Consider the following 17,960-nt stretch of genomic DNA (forward strand, 5'->3'; position numbering starts at 1 on the left):
TATGACCCCTGCTACAAACCTTGAGCAGATAGAAGATAGACTATATTGAGCATCCTGCTGTGCTCTGTCTGATCTTCTCCTTTGCCTTGCAGCAAATAAAATGCAGCATTCTTTAAAGTCTTTTACAAACTATATACAATTTCCTGAAGTCTTCCCTCATATTCCCCATTTTGATATACCAGTCTTTAGGATTTCAAAGAACATAAATTATCTTCATACATCAGAGCATCCCTACAGGTTGGAAATCAAGCAAGGGAGCCAGGAGACCCACAAGGTTAAAGAGCAAGCTGCTGGACAAAATCAAGTGGAAGAAGAAAGTCTACAGACCATGGAAGGGACTGACTGGCTACCTGGGAGTAACATAAGACTGTTGTCAGGGGATGTAGGGAGGCAGCCAGGAAAGCTAAGGCTTCCTTGGAACTAAGCCTTGCAAGAGAGGCATAGGGCAACAGAAAGGGCTTCTTCAAGTACATTGCAAAGAAAACTAACACTAGAAGCAATATAGGCCCACTGATGACTAAGGGGGGTGCCCTGGTGACAGAGGATACAAAGGGGGAGAATTTACTAAATGCCTTCTTTGCTCTGTCTATACTGCTGGAGACTGTCCACAGGAGTCCCAGACCACTGAGGCCTCAGAGGAAGTCAGGATAAAGGAGGAGTGAGCCTTGGTTGATAAGGACTGGGTTAGGGATCAGTTAAGCAATCTGGACACCCAAAAATCCATGGGTCCTCAGGGGATGCAACTGTGGGTGCTGACGGAATTGGCAGAGGTCATTGCTACACCACTCTCCATCATCTTTAGTAGGTTGTGGGGAACAGGCGAGGTGTCTGAGGACTGGAAGAAAGCAAATGTCACTCCAGTCTTCAAAAAGGGTAAGGAGGTGGACCCAGGTAACTACAGACTGGCCAGCCTCACTTCCATACCTAGAAAGGTGATGGAGCAACTTATCTTCAGTACTGTCTCTAGGCATACCAAGGACAAGAGGGTCATTAGGAGTACTCAACATGGTTTTACCAAGGGGAAGTCATGTTTCACCAAACTGATAACCTTTTATGAGGACATAACCCCGTGGATAGATGATGGTAGTGCAGTGGATGTGGTTTATCTTGATTTCATTAAAGCATTTGACACTGTCTCCCACACCACCCTCAAAGCTAAAATGGAGGAAATGTAGTCTGGATGATCAGGTAGTGAGGTGGACAGGGAACTGGTTAAAGGAAAGAAATCAGAAAGTGCTTCTAGTGGACAGAAGCATAACCATGAACCAGCAATGTGCCCTGGTGGCCAAGAAGGCCAATGGCATCCTGGGCTGTATTAAAAGGGGTGTGGTTAGCAGATCAAGAGAGGTTCTCCTCCCCCTTTACTCTGCCTTGAAAAGACTGCATCTGGAATACTGTGTCCAGTTCTGAGCTTCTCAGCTCAAAAAGGACTGAGAACCACTTGAAAGAGTCCAGTGCAGAGCCAAAAAGATGATTAAGGGAGTGGAATATTTCCCTTATGAGGAAAGGCTGAGGGAGCTGGGTCTCTTTAACTTGGAGGAGACTGAAGGGCAGCCTTATTCATGTTTATAAATATGTAAAGGATGAGTGTCAGGAGGACGGAGCCAGGCTCTTCTCAGTGATGATCAATGACAGGACAAGGGGTAAGGGGTGTGAGTTGGACCATACGAGGTTCTCTGTAAACATAAGAAAAAACTTTTTCACTGTGAGGGTAACAGAGCACTGGAACAGGCTGCCCACGGAGGTTGTGGAGACTCCTTCTCTGAAGACATTCAAAACTCTCCTGGATGCATTCCTGTGAGACTTGCTGTAGGTGACCCTACTCTGGCAGGGGGGTTGGACTCAATGGTGCCTTCCAATCTCTAAAATTGTGTGATTCTGTGGTTCATTCTAAACAAATTACTATTGTGATCAATGTGGCAACTCTTTCTGCAGCACTTACACAAGATGCTATCACTATTATAACAAAATGTGCCTTTCAGAAAAAGAGGAAACTTGCCTTGTTTTGATGTGACTTCCCCAGAATTATTTCAGATTTGCTTGCACTATTTATGCAACCTGCACTTTCACAACATTACAGTTCCACCTATTTTCTGCTCCTTGTTGGGTGGAAATAAAACATGCATCTGTGACTGTATCTGTACCACTGGCTGTGGTAGTGCTTTAGCATTCCTAATGCTAAGTTGTGCTCCTGAATGAGTCACAACTTCTTGTCAGGCAGAAACACAGTCAAAATTTAACTGCTTCTGCACCCAGTTTTCATGAAAAGAAAACCACTGTACATGCCAATGTATTACGCTGAACAAACATGGAGCCAGAACCTACAGTATGCCCAGACATTAGAGACTGGTTCCTCAGTGTTGTCACATACACAAGTCACTAGTCTAGCTAAAGGGTGTTATCCTACAAAATGGGAAGTGAAGAAAAGAAAATTACAAAACATACTCACAAGGTCAAACTGGTTTGATCAAGTGGATCTTGTATTTCAAATTTCATTTAAAATATTAAAGAGAAGCCCTGGTTTGCTATCACTAGCACGATCAGTCCAACCACTTACTGCGTGCTTATGCAGAAGACATTACACAAGACCATGGTGATTCAACTCAAACAGTTCTGTGATACTGTTAGCAATAAATGAACGGTGTCCAGTACCTAAAATTCTCATTCTCTTTACATTACATTATTGTCACAGTAAGAAACATTTTTCTTAGATGTTGAATGTGCACATACCTGTCTCTTTACCACAGAAGACTATGCTTTCAGGATAAATAATGTTCCCTTGCAAAACTAAACATCCAACTAGTAATGGGTGGAATCCACCTTCACACAGTGTAACCAAATGATAACTTTTGATGGTGTTCAGTTTTAGACAAATCCTTGAGATGCTGACATTAAAATAAGTTTTCCTTCTAGGGTTATCCATTGCACACATATTTCAAGGACCCCCAAATACAACATGAGAGCTGATGCAAATTGGAACATTGGGCACTCCAGTCATGAAATTTGCAGCACAGTACTGGGAAATCTAGGCTGCATTATTAATTTTTGCATCTAAAGTCACAGTCACAGTTACTGTGAAGACGTTATTTTCTTTAGTCCCAGAAATATGAATCACAGAGGAATGGGGAAAAGAACTACAAGTTGCAGAGAAGATGAGAAGGTTCTAGAGAATTTGGGAAAGGTGTTATACTTTCAAAAAATAAATGCTGCAACACATTACACTCTCCATCAGCTACCACAGCCCTCTCAAATGCCTATTTGCCACCTATTTTCTTTCTCTTTGAAGCTTTTTAGAGGTCTGAAAAGTAAGAACTGTGGTAAGAAGCAACAACGCTTCCTATTTACCCTGGATGCCCTTCTCATGACAAGAAGGGGTACCAAATCTTCACACAAATTGAGTCAAATTACTTGTGAGTTTTTGTCTACTGATTATCATAAAGATAATACCAGGTAAGCAGATCTTCACACTGATTAGTGTTCTTCTATTTGTCTTCCTGCTAAATTTTACACAATTTTTTAATTAAAGACACTCCCAGCTTTTAAAGAGAAAATTCTTATGTGAGCCAGATACATTTCTAGCCCTCAATTAAAACAGTCACCCCTTGTGACATTTATTTTCCATGAAAATAAACTGTGAGGATGTTTACACATCTGAAATATAAATCCCACTAACGAGCACAGAAAATAACATTCAGTTCTTCTTGAGCTACTAGGAAATAATTGCATCACACAAAAAAGGCAAAGCATTCACAAGGCTGTCAAAATTCAGACACCCTGGGTCTGAAGCCCAGACCTTCTCTTCCTTAGTTCACATACACACAGGTTGGCAGCCTCCCATCACTTCCAAGCATAAAAGCAGCTGCTTCCTTCAAGCAATCTCTGTGCAAATGGAAGTTTATCCTTCCATGTGCCTAACCAGGTCCCCTCTGTCACTCTTGCTGTACCCTGAAGGTGCTCAGCCTTACCAGCTACCCCCGTGCACTGAAATGGCACAGCAAAGGATACTCTGAGAGACCTCTTTGATGGGAAAAATAAAATAGGCCAACTGCCCTGTACTGTACCCTAGAGCTGAGGACAGAAAAGAGAAACAGGGCTTTAGCAGCAGCAGGGAAGCAGAAGGGGGGTAGATGGCAGGAGCTGGGAGGACTTCTGCTGCTTTGGCCTGACAACAAAGCTCCAGCTGCCACATGTCCCTCTCTGCCCTCCATAAGACATCCTGAGCCTGAGCCTGAACCCGAACCTGAAAATGAACCTGAACCTCAGCCTCAGCCTGAACCTGAGCCTGAACCTGAACCTGAACCTGAGCCTGAACCTGAACCTGAGCCTCAGCCTCAGGTAACTGATTGCGTCAAACTTGGAACATACCATACCAGCTGAAAGACAGTAATACCTGAGTGCATTTAAGTGCAAAAGATGCTGGAAAAGGGAGGTAACAATAAAGAATGTAATTTCACCATATAGTATCAAATGTGACAAACTAACGTCGTGGCATGGGAAGACAGTTTTAACTGTATTTCACTCTGATTCCTCCAGCCATGTCTTTACAGAGTTCAATGAAATAAGCCTCTTAAGCACCTCTAGCAATGGTGGGCATGGTTTCCTCCAGAAACCACAGGTCTGGATCCTTGAAGAGTGGATTAAACACTGTCAAACTCCCTTCAGTTCAACTCTCATTTCTTATGTTACCCTCACCCTTAACAGGCTAATTCCATTCACCATATATTTTACTAAAAGTGCTATACATAAATTGATTTGTATACATTCAGTAAAGATGGCAAAGTCCTGTTGAGTCTCTCATAGGATCCTCCATAAGACAGCAATTTCATTTGCTTTTACCCATTAACAATACCTGGAGTTGGGAAAAAGCAACCTACACAATAGTATTAATGCTTACTCACACTATGTTATAAATTCTAGAAATGGCCATGCAGAAAACATGAGCACTCCCAATCTTCTAATATAGGATCACAAGCAGTTTCTATGAAATTAATAAATCTGTTCATCAAATTTGGCCCAGTTCCATTCTATTAGCCAGCTGAACTGCAGACTTTATAAGAGGGCAATCAAGAAGAATCTCCAATTTGTCTGTCTTTCCAAAGTCCCTGTCTGGTCTAATTCTCAAGTCTGACTCACTGAGTATGTACAAGTAAAAGAATAGTCACTTTTCCTCACAACTTTGCTGTGTAAAATCACTCTCCTGGAGAAGTAACAGTATTTTTAATATCACATTCTCATAAATGAGTCTACAATGCTCTGGGACATTGATAGCAAGCTTTCTTATGTAAGCAAAACCACAAAGGCCACATTTTTCCTATTACTCACTACCTCCTGTTTACTAAAATACAATTGAAAGTCATCCACATATCTCAGGAATGGAGAGTAATTTAAAGAACTTTTCCTAGGTGCCCACATTTGAGGGACAGTTTATAGCAGAAAGACCTCATTCTAGCCAGCTCAGCTGCATGCACTTTTACATCATGTATTTGCAGCCACAGTACTAATACTTAGTAGATGTAATACTCAGGATGCAATCCTTTTCATAAGTACCCTCCATAGTACAGAACTCAACCATGCTCTTCTTGAAAGCTTTCCTGATAGAACATAAGACACTGTAATCATTCTTTCATGTCCTTTCATGTGCATGAAAACAATCAACATTTTATCATTTTGGTCCATATGTCTTCAGGAGCCTCCTTCCCAGTTGCCCAACAGAAATAACACCAACGTCAGGTAAAAAAAAAGAAAAAGAAGTTCATCAAACCACGAGCATCTGTTTCTGAAATGAGGCTGATGAAATGTTTTATAGCAGCTTGTATTTCAGGAATCTGGGGCTTAAAATACACTCTGCCAATCACACACAGGAAACCTAATGAAACTGGCTTTGTAGGATGATCTAGAATATTGCAATGTCATCTTGTGGGGTTTTTTTCTCCTCCCTCCCTTCTCCCCCCTCCCTCCCCCCCCCTTTTTTTTTTGTTTGTATTTTTTTGTTGTTGTTGTAATCAGATTAGTTGCCCAAATAACCTGCAGAATTTGACATTCACCTCTGTTTGTAGCAGCTCTGCCATCTGGCTGATGTAAACTAGCAAGTGTTTACCAAAAAAAGTAAATCTGTATTAGGAATCATTAACCCATTCTTTATAAACTGTGGTTCACCTGAACACAGATTGCCAACTCACAGTCATGTGAGACATCAAATTTACCAATTCACTACCATTTATTAAAGCCTGGACAAACTCAGAAGTACTCTGCTGCTTTAAAAGATGAAGCACCAAGCTGAAATGAAAACTGAGCTAATCCCAGATTTCTGCATCCCTATAAAATACAAGAATTCAGCACAGAAATAACAGGTCAGTGTAATCCAGGCCATAATCTCATTTAACCAACCCAAAATAAACTATACTTGTCCTTATGGTGCTCCTGACACCAAAGCAGGGCAGGGGAACCATATTCATGAAAAAACAGTCAAGTGGAAACTCAGACCCAGGAGGCAAATGAAAGGACCATCATTGCTATATTCACGATACAGGCTACACCCTTCACTCTTTTTTTAAAACTAGTACATGCTCAAGAATACACAAATCATAGAATCATAGAATCGACTGGGTTGGAAGGGACCTCAGAGATCATCAAGTCCAACCCTTGATCCACTACTGCTGCAGTTACCAGACCATGGCACTGAGTGCCACATCCAGTCTCTTTTTAAATAGCTCCAGGGATGGAGAATCCACTACTTCCCTGGGCAGCCCATTCCAATGTCTGATCACCCTCTCCGTAAAGAAATTCTTTCTAATATCCAACCTAAACCTCCCCTGGCACAATTTAAGACCATGCCCTCTTGTCTTGCTGAGAGTTGCCTGGGAAAAGAGACCAACCCCCCCCTGGCTACACCCTCCTTTCAGGGAGTTGTAGAGAGTGATGAGGTCTCCTCTGAGCCTCCTCTTCTCCAGGCTGAACAGCCCCAGCTCCCTCAGCCTCTCCTCATAGGATCTGTGCTTGAGTCCCTTCACCAACCTAGCTGCCCTCCTTTGGACCTGCTCCAGGACCTCGATATCCTTCCTAAACTGAGGGGCCCAGAACTGGACACAGTACTCAAGCTGTGGCCTCACCAGTGCTGAGTACAGGGGCAGAATCACTTCCTTGGACCTGCTGGCCACACTGTTCCTGATACAGGCCAGGATGCCATGTTTCAACAGACAAAAATTGAGACTGTGACTTTTTCTGTGTGATCCAAAACCTGATACAATCCAGTGAGGTGAGATACCCACTAGTGATTTTCCCTTGCAGGGCAAACAGAACGTATTCACTGTTTTCCTCTGTGATCCACTGCTTGAACTGTTCCAGGATTAAGTGAAGAGCTTTTCAGGACACACTATAAGCAAAGATTTAACAGTTCCTTCCCATCCTGTTTAAAACCAGGCAACAAATCTAATCCAAACAATCAGATTTATTCAGAAAACATGGAAAAGGACAAAGCAGACGCCCTCTAGGTATAAATACATATACAAATAAAAGACCCCCTAAAGAAGTTATGCAAAAAATATAATTTAGAAAATTACTGAAATAAAAAGATGAGGTCTCCAACAAAACAGATGGTTTGGTATTCAAATTGTACTACTCATACAGCTCACATGTGAGGATATTATATTCTAATTTTCAGGGGCTGATTTCCTACATAAGAAGAAAAAAGAAAAAAGAAAAAAGAAAAAACTTGTAAAAACCAAACTCAACCCTTTTTCCTTTTTAAAGTTCAAGTTGAAAACTGAAATGCTGTGCTGCTCTGTGACAGAAGGTTTAGAAGGTTGTACAAAACACCCAATATATTGCTGCTTTTTCATATCCCACAGAGTCCATAGAAAATATGGCCACTTCACCATTTTTTGGTAAGAAAAAAAATAAGTGTATGGACCACCTTTTACTCTATGTAAACTCAGCATCTGATGCAGCAGTGCTCCAATTCAGTTGATCATTAGTTTAAACTATAATACAATACAAAAATCACTCATGTTAAAGATTATTCATGTAAATTTCAACAGTAAGACTGGATTTTCCCCAAGTTCCTCGCCAGCCATTTAGAAGGCTGGCTATAAATCATTGCTGACATAGCTTTTGTGTAAAATAAAAGAGTTGGTGAGTCCTCCCACCAAGAAGGTTTCAGAGCTTCAAGAATTTTAGGAAAATGCTTTATTTTTCTCCCTGCACTTCATTTCTCCACTTCCTACTCACAGCAACATCTGTTTCCTGCGGTGACTTCCCCCTGCCAGGGCAGGAGAAGTAGAACAGCATGCACAAGGACACCACTACCCATTTCAAAACTTCTCCTCAAGCACTGCGCAAGCAGAACGTGTGAAGAGATCAGAGATAATCCAGAAGCACTGCTTCCCAAGTGCCAGGAGGGCAGACAAAGAGCATAGACACACAGGAAGCCACAGAAAAAAGCAGCAGATTTTACAAAGGAATGAACAAACAAAAGGGCAGTGGAACACCCCACCTGTTGTTCACAACACAAGCAGCACAGAAGCAGAAGGGAAGAGCTGAATCAGATGGGCTTTGCTTGCCTAGGTGGCAAACCTACCAAGGGAAGAGAATCATTAAACAGGGTACAGTCGAGCAGCTGAAGTAAGGATCAAAAAAAGGGGGCTTACATTTCAGCAGGAAGTCTGCATAAGCTTCAGCAAGGTAGATAACAAAACACAACTCTGAGTAATGTAGAGATGAGAAAACCAACTGTGCGAGCACCAGTGATGTCCTGTAAGGTAACAGGAGGGAGAACAGTGAGCTAGGATCTTCTGCTTGGGTTCACTGGAGATAACAAACCTTCACTAATGCAAAGAAAGGCCATGGAGATCATGAACTCCCACACTTTAAGTCCTGCCACAGTACAGGTGAAATGGTTCCAACAGCTTCTGCTATTTGTTGCCTTTATGGCCTGATGCAAAAACAACTTAAAGCAACAAAAACCAACTTTCAGGGTGCCTAGAGGACAGATTTTGACAAGCCTTAATATACTTATTACAAAATCCCTGCACACAAGGATCAAATGCAGCTGCTTTCTATGCACATAACAAAAAGTTATGATCACTTTTCTGCACAAATCTCTGTTAACTTGGATATCTACATTTTAGTTGTGACTTGTTAATATATCCAAAAGAAGGCATGTAATTATCAAGATAATATCACAATGAATCCCAACTCACAGAAAGGAAACCATCTAGATAACTTGCAAGACTGGGCTTTTTTTTTCTTTTTTCAGCTGATGCTCTTTTTCACTTAGTTGCATTCCAGCAGCAGACAGAGGGACATAGCAGGCAACAAGACAATGAGATGGATCAGAGGGAGTTCTCTCTGGTGGCCAGCACTTGCACAGAGAGTTTATAGACAAGGAGGATGAAGAGGCTGCTTTCAGGGCTGTGTTGACTGAGAGGCTATCATCCCAGTTTTCAGATGCTAAGCATGCACTTAAAATTTCTTTTCAAAACATTAACTGATAATTATTTAGCTGTGCCCACTATGCATTAAGAAATTACATAAACTCAGTTACAGATAATGGAGTTTTATTATAATAAATTACTCGTTCTGGTTTGACATAATACAGAATTTGTACTCTAAATACATACATATTCAAAGGTAAACATGACAGCAAACACAACACCTACACGCAATCTCCAAAACCAGTAAGATACAAACTAGTGAGAAATTAAGAACCTAGGGACTGTTTTACTTGGACTTGTTTGGATTTGAGAGGGGAAAAACTGTCATGTGCCAGAACTTTGTTAGTGACCAGTCCTAAAACCAAACCTAACATTGTTTAAACTAGCTTGCATTTATAGGGCTGTAACATGAGAAATCTTTTATATTAAAAACATAAATCATTAAAATCATAAAAAAATTTGCTCTGGGAGATGGGCATCCATGAGTGACATTGTTTTAAAAACTTCTCCCACACTACAGTTTTCTAAATTGGATGCGACAAGTGTAAAGATCTACAAATACACTAAGAAACCTTGCTTTCCATTGTGCTTAAGAAATGTATTTTTCAAAAGAGGAAGTAACACCAAATCTACTTAATTCATAGCAACAAAAACACTGTGCGTCAGCGAATGCTGTAAGTTAGCAAACAGACCCAAAGTATGTTGTCCTTTTTAAATGTCCTTACGACAGCACCATGTTTCTTTTTATTTAAGTTCTACAAGATAAGAGGTAGTTTCAAGCAACTGAAAGTAAGCTAATGATGGAGTTTGGAAAACATCATTATCTCATTCTGAAAATAATGCACAGAAGTGACCAGGCTCCCTTGTTACTAAGAACAGCTGCAGACCTCACTGTATGATGCATTTTAAAAGGACACTGCCTTACGAATCCAAAATAAATGGGAGGGGAAAAAAAAAGGAAAAAAAAAAAAAAGAGAGAGAAAGAAAAAAAAAGGGGGTGGGGTGGGAATGGAAATTAATTATTGCAGTCAGAAACAGAGTTTCTAACTTAGAAAATCTCTTGTGAAGAGTACAGCAAAATCTCAAGATGCAGTGGATACCACATTCTTAGTGATTCATCTAGACTACATTATATAGCACAGAGTGAATAAAAAGGCAGTAAAACCAATACACAAAACTGTTTCACACACTCTGCACGTCAGCACTAACCAGAATATGTCCCACTTTTTGCATATAACCATTTGTCAGAACAGGACACACACACACACACACATATATATTGGGTTTTAGTGGCACAAAATGAAAACCACCCCAATCATCTGGAAGCATAATTTAAAGTATTTGAAGAAACTGTTTACATCCAGACGCTGCATAGATCACAGTGTGTGCACACTCTCAGCCTGAATGCTGAAGGCAAAACATCACTGCGATTCTAAAGGTGAGCCATTATCTTGCTTGTTCTAATGCCACTTTTTTTGTATTCTATTAGGTCAAAAATTCAGGTCAGTAAATTATGTTTTAAGCAAGAACTACAGAACTGCAGCACTCTCCAAAGACGGCTGCTTGAAAATGAGTTGTTTTCCTTGCCCTACTGTCTAGCAGCACTGTTTCTTCGAAAGAGATCTTCTCTCCGTAACATGGCTGCCATGCCTTACATAACATCAATGAATGAGAATATAGTTATTTTGTTTCCTAGGACATGCAATGCCTATTAGCCATATGATTCCCCATATGGCACTGCAAACAGCAGAGACAAAGCTTTGCAGCAACACAGCTCCAAGATCAGCATCCTCTGAGAACAAGCAGCAGCAGGAAGAGACTCAGCCTTCACAAGCTCTAAATTCCCTTTCAGATCTTTCTCTAGTAAATAATAAGCATTCTTACCTTAAGAAAACGGAAACGGTGTTCAGCAGAGCCTCCTCTGTTTCATCAGAGCTCATAAAAAAAGTATCTTGGTGCAACTGTCTGCTGCAGCAGGTAATCAATAATATAACCTGCTTCCTCTGTTGCCAGAGCTGCTCCATCTGAACCCTGGCTAACGTGAACGCTGTCGCTGTGACTCACAGCAGTGACTCAGAGCAGATGCAGAGCTGCAGGAGGAGTTTAACTTTCAGCGCTTCCTCTCGCTCCCTCTTGCTCTGTGTTGCACAGGCACTCGCTGCCCTTGTGTCTGGGGCTGCAGATTGCCCCAGGTTTTTATTTCGGCTGCAAATTTAATTTAATCCCCTCCATAATCTTGTTTGTCCTGTTTGTTTGTTTCCTGAATGGCAGTTCTATTTCTTTCTTCACTGTAAATACATTGCTCTTGAATGCAAAAGGTTGCTCTGCAAGCCAGGTCAATCAATCCTGTAACAAGACCAGGTGGTGGGCTACTACAAGATACCTGTGGGCACACAACTCTCATCACGACCAGGGGAAGAACACAAATACCCCAGGAGAGATTCTAAAATGAAAGTCTTGAGTTGGGGCAATATCTATTTATTTGTCATTATTTTATAGTTAAGTGCCTCTGATTTCACTAAATACTCTGAGAAGGATAAACTTGGTCTCAAAAGCAGTTAGATAAAAGAACTTGATGGATGGACCACTCTGTGGGCAAGGAATTGGCTGGATGGTCTCACTCAGGGAGTAGCAGTCAATGGCTCAATGTCTCCAAATAGAGACCAGTCCTAAAACCCAGACTGATGCTGTCTAACATCTTTGTTGGTGACAAGAGCAGTAGAATTGAGTGCACCCTCAGCAAGTTTGCTGATGACACCAAGCTGTGTGGTGAGGGAAGGGAGGCCATCCAGAGAGACCTTGACAGGCTTGAGGTGGGCCCATGCCAACCTATGAAGTTCAGTAAAGCCCAGTACAAAGCCCTGCACCTGGGTCAGGGCAATCTCAAGTGAAAACAAGGTTGGGCAGAGAATGGATTGAAAACAGCCTTGAGGAAAAGGACTTGGTGATGTTGGTTGATAAGAAGATCAACATGAGCTGGCAATGTGTGCCCAAAACAACAACCATATCCTGGGCTGCATCAAAAGAAAAGAAGAGGGGCCAGCAGGTCAAGGGAGGTGATTTGCCCTCTCTACTCCAGATTTATGAGACCCCATCTGGAGTACTGTGCCCAGTTCTAGAGGCCCCAACATAAGAATGACATGGACCTGCTGAAGTGAGTCCAGAGGAGGGCCACAAAGATGATCAGAGGTCTGAAGTACCTCTCCTACAAAGACAGCCTAAGAGGGTTTAGGTTGTTCAGCTTAGAGAAGAGAAGGCTCTGGGGAGACCTTACAGCAGCATGCCAGCACCTGAACTGAGGATACAGGAAAGCTGGAGAGGGACTTTTTAGAAGGGCACCCCCCAGGACAAGGGGTAACCGTTTCAAACCAAAAGATGGTTGGTTAGGTTAGACATTAGAAAGAAATCCTTTACTGCAAGGGTGGTGAGACATTCAAACAGGTTTTCTAGAGAAGTTATAGACCTCCCATCTCTGGAAGTGTTCAAGGCCAGGTTGGATGAGGCTTTGATCAACCTGGTCTAGTGGGAGGTGTCCCTGCCCTTGCAGGGGGACTGGAACTAGATGATCCTTAAGGTCCTTTCCAACCCAAACAATTCTATGATACTATGAACTGCAGGAGGGACTATGGAATACAGGTGAGCAGAAAACTGAAACCAGTTTTTCAAGGAGAAGTGTCTAGAGGGGAAAAGCATTATAATGCCCCTGCATTATAGGCAGAGGCAGTGCATTTCGGCCTGGGGTTAAATTCTGGGAGCCTCCCATACAGCTATCCACAGCTAGGTACCGATTGCCACAGTCAAAGAAGCAATTTGATGAGCTATTTATTTCCCAGGCCTGCCAGACCCCACCACATAAAACTGAGAACAGACATCATGAAGCCAAAGTTGGACAGTTAATACCAGGCAGTGTTGCTATGCTCTGCTCAACTGATGATACTTTATTTCAGAAAGGCAGATTATACTATGAAGTTGTGGTATTGAGCAAATACAACCTTCAAAAGAGGCAAATGAAGCCCTCTACTACTGAGCCAGCAGGTCAGCCACAGGGAAACAAATGATGGTGACATGAATCAAGAGAGTACTGTCAAAAGGAGCTGCTGACCCAAGGAATAATGCCATTAAAATGTGTAGACCTGCTTAGCAGCCATTGATATAAACATTCCAGAGAGTTAGGAAAAAAGGCACTTGTTTTATGTCAAAGCATTTATAGCAGAACATCTTTCTTCATACTTAGCAAATGTCCAGCTGGCAATAGTCCAGATAAACAGATTTGTGTTGAGATTTCTCATGGAAAAGCTAGTATCAATACATGACTTCAGTGCTTTTGTGGTTTTGCCTTTTTAAAGAATTCCTTCTTTTGCAAAACCCAGTCAAAGGAAAGGTAAGCCCACCCATTCAGTTCAGGTAATGTGCACAGCCCTGTTCAAGCACTGTATCCACCTGGTGCTAAAGCCACTGAACGAATGATTTTGATGGCATATTTGATGAATTATTTTGATGGCGAATTTGATGTCAAATGTTTACTCTATCTATCTCAAAGCAGAAAAGAACACTGGCTTGGCAAGGAACAAAAGATGAGAAGGAATCAAGCTGAGCAAAACAATCCTTGCAGCATGGTCATGGAGAGAACATAAAGAGGAGTGATAAAATATAACTGGTGTCTATGAAGAAACACTGAACTAAACTCTTTCCCCTAAAAACACTAGTATTTCATCTACCACTTGGAACATCTTCTATTGAGTCCCATCCTTTCCTCCAATTTACTAATGACAGTGAAACCTTGCTCCTGTAAAGCTTTCAAGGTTTTATTTTCATGTCTTAAACAGCTGAACAGGCAAAAGAATGCCAAAATCTACAGAATGCCTGGGGAAAAATCCCAACAACAGACAATAACAACAAAAAAAATACCACCAAGACCCCTGAGATTTTAAAGAAAACTAACACCCACGTTCCGAATGGCACCTGTGACACAGGCAGGGAGGAAAGCAAAACTGAAGACAAAACTGGAAGGTACTTGAAATGTCTGAGGGGTTTGGATTAAGGTTTTTTGGGGGGATGGTGGTTGTATTTTGTTTGTCTGTTTTTAAATGTCTGGCACATAACTGTATATCTGCATTCAATTTTGTGCTGCTATTCAACTAAACAGATTCAGATCAAAGATGACTCAAAGAAAACAGCTGTTAAAGGCCTCACAGCAATAAAACACACCAAGAATGAGCATGCACTGTGTATAATGCATGTGCTTGTCTCAGCTGCATATTACTTCATCTACAAATCACGAGTTCCTAGCTGTTATAGCAGTGCTGCCTAATTTATCAGTCTTCTTAGCTAGACCTTCTGCTAAGTAGGAAAAAGTTTGGATACTGGCTCTAAAAATGAGAAAAAAATCAAGCTTCTTGAGGCTGAGAGAGCTGGGGCTGTTCAGCCTGGAGAACAGGAGGCTCAGGGGAGACCTCATCGCTGTCTACAACTACCTGAAAGGAGGGTGTAACCGGGTGGACGTTGGTCTCTTTTGCCAAGCAACTTTCAACAAGACAAGAGGGCATGGTCTTAAGTTGTGCCAGGGGAAATTTAGGTTAGATATTAGAAAGAATTTCTTTACGGAGAGAGTGATCAAGCATTGGAAGGGGCTGCCCAGGGAAGTAGTGGATTCTCCATCCCTGGAGATATTTAAAAAGAGACTGGATGTGGCACTCAGTGCCATGGTCTAGCAACCGTAACGGTGGTAAAAGGGTTGGACTCGATGATCTCTGAGGTCCCTTCCAACCCAGCCAATTCTATGATTCTATGATTCTAAGAAGTAAACCCACCAAATCTGACATTAACATGGATGAAATCTTGAATAGCAATTTAATACTGCCTGCTAGACTAAAGAGTGCTGCAAAAGATTTATCATTAAAAGGCAGTGTGGAATATTATATGGTTTTTAAGGACTAGAGATAATAGTTTTTCCTTTTTTTCCTTAAGGAAACAGACAAGCAAAGGCTTTTCTGCAGTACCTGTTCAACATGATACCCAGAACATGCTGAAGAATCCTCTTCCTTATCATCACCTTGTCTCTGGGAATTTGTTTGTGTTTTAAAGTTATAATTATGCCAAAGATGGTGGAAATGGTTCCTCAGAGCCTCTTCCAGGTTGTCAGATTCCCTATTGACCTGCTTCCCCATGGAAACTTACTCTCTAGTTAGACTGTCCTGAGAACAATAACCTCTGCTCCTGTTTTTGAGCCTTTTTTCTTCTTAGATACACCGACCCAGGGGAAAACAAACAAACAAACAAAAAACCCAGCCAACCAACCAGAAAAAAAGCACTCTAGTGTTTTCTGGTTTTTTCTTTCTGATTCTCATGGAAAGGTGGGAGTTCAGAGAAACTAATATTTGATGAGCACTGTCACAGGCTTTCAAGACAAAAAAGCAGAGCACATCTTCTGTACAGGTTCTTAGTCCCTTTATTACTGTTACAGGCATTAAAATACTTTCCAAAGGCCCTCACCAGTAAGCAGGAATTCACAGAGGTGAGCACTATGTACATACACAGTGGAAGAGACCCACTGCAGAAGGAGTGCCTTTTCTGAAAGGACAGATAGGCAAAAAAGTTGAGAAGGGAAACATTTTTGCATCATCTTACAAAGCATGGCTAACTGACCAGGGTTGCTCCACATGCCCATAGTAAAGCCAAATGCAGAAATTAGGATTCAATATCCTGCTCACTAGACCATCAGACTTCCCTTTTGGTGCTTCTCAGCAGTAGGTTCATTTCTTTCAGCTAATGACCTTTCATAGGTATTTGGATATGTTATGACAAAAGTACCGTTTGCTTCTCAGGAAAATTAAAACTCCTGCTGGTAGAAGCATTAGCACCAAAACCTTTATCCAGTGCAAATATTGAACAGAGGAAGCTACACATGAAAGCAGAGCTTGAGTGATTGAGTATGGGAGGAAGACAGAGGATGCACTTACTCATCACATTTATTTCGAAGCTTCTGAATATAAATAACAGGACGCACTATAGAAACTGAACATTTTACCACCACTACATCATACATCAATGTCTCAGTAGCATCTCAGCTCCTCTCTACAAAAGCACTCAGCAAAGCAACCTGCAAGATGCCGCAGGGAACCATTTCCACCATGCAGCACAAGTACTTCACTAGGTTCACCTCCTCAAGTTACTGCTACAACTATGATCAAGTAAAAGACATTTTTTAATTTCTCTTGTAACAATCCAAAGCTATATACCCTGCACTGGAAGGAGATTACAGAGTTACAAACTGCCCATAAAAACATACTGCACATAGATTTCAGGGGGAACAACTGCTCATTTTCAGGAAAATGCACCAGAGAAACTAAATGTCCATTTCCTCTTCACGGTCTGTTTTCAGCAGATGACACACAAGACTCCAAGAGATTAAGATCAGGGAAATCAACCAAAACAAGAAAATTAAAACTTAGAAGAAAAATGTACTGTCCAGATGAGAGACTGGTTTACAGACTCTGCTGTGGCTCCCATATATAAAGAAATGGGTACATCTGTTGTACGCAAAGGCTTGCTTGGATAAGAAGGACACCCCGAATTGCACTTGATGCCAGAATAGCATCAGCTGATCTTTTGGCAGCTGGCTTGCTCATAGCTATCCACTTCTGTTCTCTTTTTCTCTTTAATGCCAACATCTGCACATGTTTTGCATTGAAAGAGAAGGTCAACAAGACCCTAATGATACATTAACCTTGATAATCAAGTGATGCACCATTTGCAATTACATTGCCTGATCTGATTCTCCTTTTATTCTCAGCTCTGCTTTTCTTTTTTTTTTCTTTAAAAATCTATACAGTGCAAGTGTGAAAGCATCTGTAATCTCAAATCTCATGTATGTGCCTTACAGATCTCACTGAACAACACAGAAAACATGTCAGAAAACACCTAGTTTTCCAGGCTTCCAAGAATATTAAAATTTCTTCTATCAACAAACCAGTGTGCCTCCTTTTCTTCACTCATACAATAATTTCAATTAAATATTGATCTACAAATCCTGACAAAAGAGACACACAAGCCCAGGTATAAACTAATTTCAAGGCAACCATGTGTTAGTGCATGATTTTAACATAGTGAGTCTTTGCACAACAAAGAAGGTGCAATACTCTGGTGGGAACTGTCTACATCCATTCGTATTGCTCATTCAATACACCATATGCATTCTCTAAGTCAAGTTTTTGCTGTTGCCTTCACAATGCAGAACTTGCAGATCCCATGTTGGTCTTTGTAGTAGGTTCTTTAAAAGACTCAGAAAGAACAATTGTCAATGTAAAGTCTATGCAATAATTTACTGTTTTCTCAGTACCCTCTGCTGGGTGAACTTAATTGAAAACCAGTAAGACTGAATGGAAAGCTGGAAAATGTTGCTGACTGTTTTGAAACCTATCTTATAAAATTTAGTCATCATCTGTATGAAGAAGAGTAGCTGTAATTCAAGATTTGTGTCTTTGCACAACAGATATTGTGTGTCTTCTCAACTCATCTGTACTCATCTGC

General features: G+C 41.2%; 1 protein-coding gene across 13 annotated transcripts in view; it reads right to left on the reverse strand.

Moving 5' to 3' along the window:
- INPP4A (inositol polyphosphate-4-phosphatase type I A) overlaps positions 1–17,960 on the reverse strand; it is a 124,619-nt gene that overhangs the window by 75,314 nt on the left and 31,345 nt on the right. The window contains exon 1 of one of the 13 annotated variants that reach the window (XM_030469538.1): positions 11,316–11,506. The exons of 9 other annotated variants lie outside the window; for them this stretch is intronic. The gene's annotated coding sequence lies outside the window, so the exon portion shown is untranslated. Of the gene's footprint in view, positions 1–11,315; positions 11,507–17,960 lie in introns of those variants that run through there. 3 more of the 13 variants (XM_030469529.1, XM_030469590.1, XM_030469598.1) reach the window with 3 other exon arrangements.

Source organism: Calypte anna, chromosome 1 (genome assembly GCF_003957555.1).
Source record: "Calypte anna isolate BGI_N300 chromosome 1, bCalAnn1_v1.p, whole genome shotgun sequence".
NCBI classification, from domain to species: Eukaryota; Metazoa; Chordata; class Aves; order Apodiformes; family Trochilidae; genus Calypte; species Calypte anna.